The sequence below is a fragment of the Vulpes lagopus genome, chromosome 11 (genome assembly GCF_018345385.1).
Source record: "Vulpes lagopus strain Blue_001 chromosome 11, ASM1834538v1, whole genome shotgun sequence".
NCBI lineage: Eukaryota > Metazoa > Chordata > Mammalia > Carnivora > Canidae > Vulpes > Vulpes lagopus.
In genome coordinates, this window is record NC_054834.1 from 76250402 (window position 1) to 76257204 (window position 6803).

The window sequence follows — 6803 nt, forward strand, 5'->3', positions numbered from 1 at the left end:
AAAGTCCTTCTCCACTGCCACCCCCCTGCCGCCTCAATTGCCCAGAGACAACTGCCACCAACAATGTATATTCTTCCAGAAAAGTCTTAGAGCATCTTCAACATACGCAGTGTTTTATTATTTTTTAAAGATTTTATTTATTTATTCATAGACACAGAGAGAAAGAGGCAGAGACACAGGCAGAGGGAGAAGCAGGCTCCACGCAGGGAGCCTGACGTGGGACTCGATCCCAGGTCTCCAGGATTACACCCCAGGCTGCAGGTGGCTCCAAACCGCTGCGCCACCGGGGCTGCCCTGCAGTGTTTTAAAATTGTTGAATAGGCAGTAATTTCACACAGTTCAAAGAGATCGTGAAACAAAGTATATGATGGAGAAGCTCTCTTTGTCCCCACCCTTTGCACCCTTTGCAAGGGTCCTACTTGCCGCTCCACTTGCAGGAAACCAGTTTTAGTTTCTTGTGCATCCTTTCAGATTGTCTTTCTAAAAACATAAACAGGTAAATGTGCATTCTTACTTCATCCCTTTTGATGCAACAGTTTTTCACTTTTCATGTGCTTCCCATGGCATTACCCCCGCTTGTACTTGGGAGCGTGGAGCTTCAGTTTTTTCGGCTGCAGAGTATTCTACTATATAGATTTACTATAATTTGTTTAACTGGCCTCCTGTGGCCAGTTGCAACATTTGGGTTGCATCTAATATTTTGATAATAAAAAGGTCCTGAAATCAGGAACTTTGCACATATACTCTTTCCAATGTGTGCTACTGTAGCTGTAGGATAAAATTCCAGAAGTGGTATCTTGGCGATCATTTCATAATATGTGAAAATATCAAATCACTACATATACCTGAAACTAATAGGAGATTGTAATAGCAATTTTACTTCAATTAAAAACAAAATCTAGGGATGCCGGGTGGCGCAATAGGCTAATCATCTGACTCTTGACCTCAGCCCAAGTCTTGATCTCAGGGTCATGAGTTCAAGCCCTGCATTGAGCTCCGTGTGCTGGGCATGGAGACTATGTAAAAAAAAAAAAAAAAATCCAGAAAGTGGTATTGCTTAGTTGAATTGTGAATTATAAGTGAGTCTATGACTTTGGAAGGCAGCCCCGCTGCCCTACCCAGGGCCACAACCACTGCTACTGTCCCAGCCCCCTACCTCAGGGCACCATTACCACACTTACAGGGCTTGACCTGTATCACAGAAGACATGTGGGATCTCAGCATAGCTTTATTTTGCATTTTTTTAAAGATTTTATTTATTTATTCATGAGAGACACACAGCAAGAGGCAGAGACACAGGCAGAGGGAGAAGCAGACACCCTGCAGGGAGCCCAGTGCAGAACTCCATCCCAGGATCATGACCTGAGCCAAGGGCAGACGCTCAACCACTGAACCACCCAGGCATCCCTGCATTTCTTTTCTTATGAGCGAGGGTGAGCAACTTTTAACATATTTAAGATGTATTTCCAATTCTTTTTCTGTGAGCTGCTTCTTCACATTTTTTATCAATTTTTTATTGCAGTTTGTAATTTCTGTACTAATTTCTATAATAAGCCCCTAGATAGTAGGGAGGTTGGCTCTTGGCCTGTGGAGAAAGTTGCCAGTACTTTTTTCCAGTCTGTCTTTTGACTTTGTTACTGTGCTGTTGTTACTGGTTTGTTTGTTTTTTCTTTGTAAAATTTTTTTTGTTACCGAATTTTCAATCTTTTCTTATGTGACTTTTGGATTTTGCATCATAATTAGAATAACCTTCTCTACTCTGTGGTATTATTTTTAAAAAGATTTTATTTATTCATGAGAGACAGAGAGAGAGAGGCAGAGACACAGGCAGAGGGAGAAGCAGGCTCCATGCAGGGGGCCCAATGTGGGACTCGATCCCAAGACTCCAGGATCACGCCCTGGGCCGAAGGCAGGTGCTAAACCTCTGAGCCGCCAGGGATCCTCTACGCTGTGGTATTAAAGGAATCCTTTCATGGCTTTCTTTAAGAAAAAATGTATTTATGGGGTGCCTGGGTAGCATAGTCGGTTATGCATCAGACTCTAGGTTTCAGCTCAAGTCATTGATTTCAGGCATGATCTCAGGGTGATGAGATTGAGCCCCATGTCAGGCTCGTGCTCAGCCTGAAGTCTGCTTAAGACTCTCTCCCTCTCCCTCTACCCTCCCCATCTTAAATAAATAAATAAATAAATAAATAAATAAATAAATAAATATTTTTTAAAAAATATATTTTTTAAGTAATCTCTTCACCCAACGTGGGGCTTGAACCCTCAACTCTGAGATCGAGAGTCACAAGGTCCACCAACAGAGCCAGCCAGGTGCCCCATGCTCTGTCTTTTTAAATCCAGAATGGCTGTTGAGGGGCCCCTGGATGGCTCTGTCGGAGGAGCATGTAACTCTTGATCTCAAAGCTGTGAGTTCGAGCCCCACGTTGGGTGGAGAGATTACTTAAATAAATAAAACTTAAAAAAAAATCTTAAAAAAAATTGGTTATTGAGTCTGTCATACCACCTTTCAGCATCGATAAAATTCATGGTATGACTTTTCTTATTAAACCCATGAATATGGGGTGCCTGGGTGGCTCAGTGGTTTAGCACCTGCCTTTGGCCCAGGGTGTGATCCTGGAGTCCCAGGATAGAGTCCCATGTCGGACTCCCTGCATGGAGCCTGCTTCTCCCTCTGCCTGTGTCTCTGCCTCTCTCTCTCTGTCTCTTATGAATAAATAAATAATTTTTCAAATCCACGAATGTGATAAATTACATTCATGAATTTCCTGAATCATATTAATGAATTTTCCAAAATATGCCAAACCACCCTTTCATTCCAGGAGGGAACATGCTGAGACAAGTTGTATTATTCCTTTAACGCTCTGCTGGATTCTGCTTGCTAATGTTTTCTTTAGTGTTTTTCACGAATCTTCACATGTGACACTGGGCTGTGATTTTTCTACCTACCCCCATTCTCCCTCCTTTCTTCTTTCCTTCCTTGCTGGTCTTGATATTAATGTTATACTCACTTGATTGAAAATAACATAGCTGTTAAGTTTTCTTGCGCCCTGCCTCAATTTACAATAAGGGAGGGCTTTTCTTCCGTCCTCTGCCCACTCTAATCATTGTTCCATAAACCTCTGTGGTTTAACAAGGTCTTGAGAGGCTCTGGGAGGGGGAAGAGAGATGGTGGTAGAGGGTGAGGGCCCAGTTTGCATTTCTGGGAGGCAGGATTTTGACCAGACTTATACCTGTGCTTCATTTCCTGAAGTGGGTCTGGGCTGCCAAGTGCTCATTTACAAGTGCACGTGTAGGGGTTTCTGTCCCATTCTCCAGTGCACCCTCCTCACTGTACACCTGTCTGAGCTCTGACCCCATGCAGGAACTGTAAGGGCTGGAGGGTCTGTAGATACCCCATTGCAACCTTTGGCCTTGTCCACTGGCCTTTCCCAAAGTGGGTGGCCCGATGTCTACAGTCTAGTCTCTAGATCATGTGAAGATGATTTTATTGGACCAACGGTCTTTGCAGATGCCATGAAGTGAAAGATCTATTGATGAGAACCTCCTGGGTTATCCAAGAGGGTCCTAAATCAAATGAATGACAAATGTCCTAATAAGAGACACATGGAGGGGCACCTGGGTGGCTCAGTCGGTTAAATGTCTGCCTTCGGCTCAGATCATGATCCTAGGTACATGGGATCAAGCCCCACATTGGGCTCCTTGCTCAATGGGGAGCCTGCTTCTCCCTCTGCCCCGCCCCCCCCCCTTGTGCTCTCTCTCTCTGTCAAATAAATCAACAAAATCTTAAAAGAGAGAGAGACACACACACACACAGAGGAGAGACACAGGAGGAAAATAGGCCATATAAGGATGAAGACAGAGACTGAAGTTCTGCAGCCACAGCCAAGGAATGTGGGAGTCACAGGAACCTGGAAATTATCCCCTAGGACTTTGGAGGGAGCATGGCTCTGCAGATGGACATATGGATCTTGGACTTCCAGCCTTCAGAACTGTAAAGGAAAAATGTTGTTGTAGTTTGTGGTACTTTGTTCCAGCAGCCCTCGTCCACACATTTAGGCATTCCACTTTGTTCTTGACGTCATTTCCCAGCAATTTCCCTCCGCCTACCAAGACTCAGATCCTCAAGGCAGTGGGAGAATTTGTCACTATTTTGGCTCCCCAAACACATATTAAATGCCTACTGGAGTTAGGCCCCAAGCTGGGCCTTGGGGACCCAAGATGAATCAGCAAGGAGGCACATCCAGGGGAAAGACTGATGCAAAAAAAATTGTCCCAACACCGTCTGTTCATGCAAGATCAGCTGGACCCAACACACAGGGAGACAAAGCGGAAGACATTAACTGTCTGGGGGACTGGGCCAAGCACTGAGAGGGTGCGAGTCTGAGGGCAGCGGTGGGATGAATGTTCTGGAAATGGGCAAAGGTCCTGAGCTTGGGAAGGAGGGATGGAGAAGAGGAGCTGGCCCTAGGAGGACGTGGAGGACTGCAGCAAGACTGGGGCTTGGGTACGCCCCACAGGCCGTGAGCAGCAACTCCAGCAACGGAGGGATGTGGGTACCTTTGCAGTTTTGAAAGATTTTGGTCACAGTGTGGGGATGGACTCGGGTGAGGCAGGGCCAGAAGGAAGAAAACTAGGAAGAAGCTTTTGCCGGGCACAGGACCGAGCCTGAGCTGCAGATGGTGAGGACCGGGTAGATCCAGTAAGTGTGGAGGTGAACTGACGTGAACCACTCACAGAATGACGCACTGGGCCTGGCAAAGTCTCCCCAGAATAAATATCCTAATGTACAACTTCTTCTTCCTCCTCTTCCTCCTCCTCCTCCTCTTCTTCTTCTTCTTTTTAAATTTTATTTATTTGAGAGGCCAGCGAGAGAGAGAGAGAGAGAGAGAGAGAGAACGAGCAGGGGGAGGAGCAGAAGGAGAGGGAGAAGCAGACTCCCCGCTGAGCAGGAGCTGACCCAGGGGCCCTGGGATCATGACCTGAGCTGAAGGCAGATGCTTAACAGCCTGAGCCACGCAGACGCCCCAAGGTACAGCTCTCCTGCAGATCCTGATGGCATGTATAGTATGTCAGAGTTTTGAAGTATCTTTTCAGTGATGGGGCAGCATCCTGGCCTCTGGCCCCCACAGAGCAAGCCTGTCTTGGTCACATGCTGGATTAACCTTTAAGCCTATTAACCAGGGGCCAGCAGCCCTCCCCACACACATCTTCTGTCTTGAAAGCCATTCTAGCTATGTGGATGGGGAGAGGCTTCTCAGCTTGCTTCTGAGGATGTCAGGGCCACTCACAGCCCATACAGGCTCTGCCACCACCCAGGAGACTTTACCTTGACCCGGCACGAACCCGTGGGAGCCCAGCATCTGCTGAATCATTTGTCCCGAGATAACCGATGGTTCTGGGCAACCCCCACCATGTGTACTCACTCTACGCTCAAGTCTCTGTACTCCCAGGAACGTTACTACAAACTCTGAAACCTGAGGACCTCCTCTGATGAGACCCTTCACCCGGAACAGAACCAGCCCCCAGAGGTTCTGAAGAGGGGTCTCCCATACCCCAGCTCTGAAGCTGATGGGTGCTGTCCCACCCAGGCAAACCCACCCCCCAGCGCTTTCCCTCTGGGGTGGCATGAAGGGCCAGTGAGATGCTGGGTGGTAGAGACCTAGAGTCTGGCTGGCTCACCAACAAGGTTCAGGTCTGCCGTTGGGCATAGGGGTGAACATAGCACCTCCATCTGAGGCTGCAGGGTCAGCTGTGGTCCTGGCAGTGTTCCCACGGGTGCCCACATAACCCTCAGCATAGAAGCCAGTGTGTAGCAGGAGACCCTGTTCTCCTCCTTCTCTTGCTACTCAAAGTGTGGTCCATGGACCACGAGCATCAGCGGCATCCAGGAGCTTGTAGAAACACAGACTCTCAGGCTCCACCACAAGCCTCTTGAGTCAGAATCTGCATTTGCTAAGATCCCCAAGTAATTTTTTTAAAGGTTTTATGCATTTATTCATGAGAACACACAGAGAGAGAGGCAGAGACACAGGCAGAGGGAGAAGCCGGCTCCATGCAGGGAGCCCGACGTGGGACTCCATCCCGGGATTCCAGGTTCACAGCCTGGGCTGAAGGCGGCGCTAAACCACTGAGCCACCCGGGCTGCCCTCCCCAAGTAATTTGTATGCCCATTCAAGGTCAAGAGGCACAGGCCTAGGGACACCTGGCTGGCTTGGCAGTTGAGCTTCTGCCTTTGGCTCAGGGTGTGATCCCGGAGTCCCGGGATCGAGTCCCACATTGGGCTCCCTGCAAGGTGCCTGCTTCTCCCTCTGCCTATGTCTCTGCCTATCTCTCTCTCTCTCTCTCTCTCTATGTCTCTCATGAATTTTATTTTATTTTATTTTATTTTATTTTATTTTATTTTATTTTATTTTATTATTATTTTATTCATGAGAGAGAGAGAGACAGAGTCAGAGACACAGGCAGAGGGAGAAACAGGCGCCTTGCAGGGAGCCCAATGTGGGACTCAATCCCGGGACTCCGGGATCACACCCTGAGCCAAAGGCAGGCATTAAACTGCTGAGCCCCCAGGCATCCCAATAAATAAAATCTTTAAATAAAAAATAAAAAAGGCTCAGACCATTTTCCACAGCCACTACTCACCCAGCCCTCCCACCTCCTCCAAGGGGGGTTGTAAGAGGGGCTTGGTTGTTATTTAAACCACTGTCTCTTCACCAAAATATAAGCTCCTTGTGAATAGGAAACTTGCCTCATCCTTAAACTGCCCAGCACCCAAGCCCCTACTTGTACACAGGAGG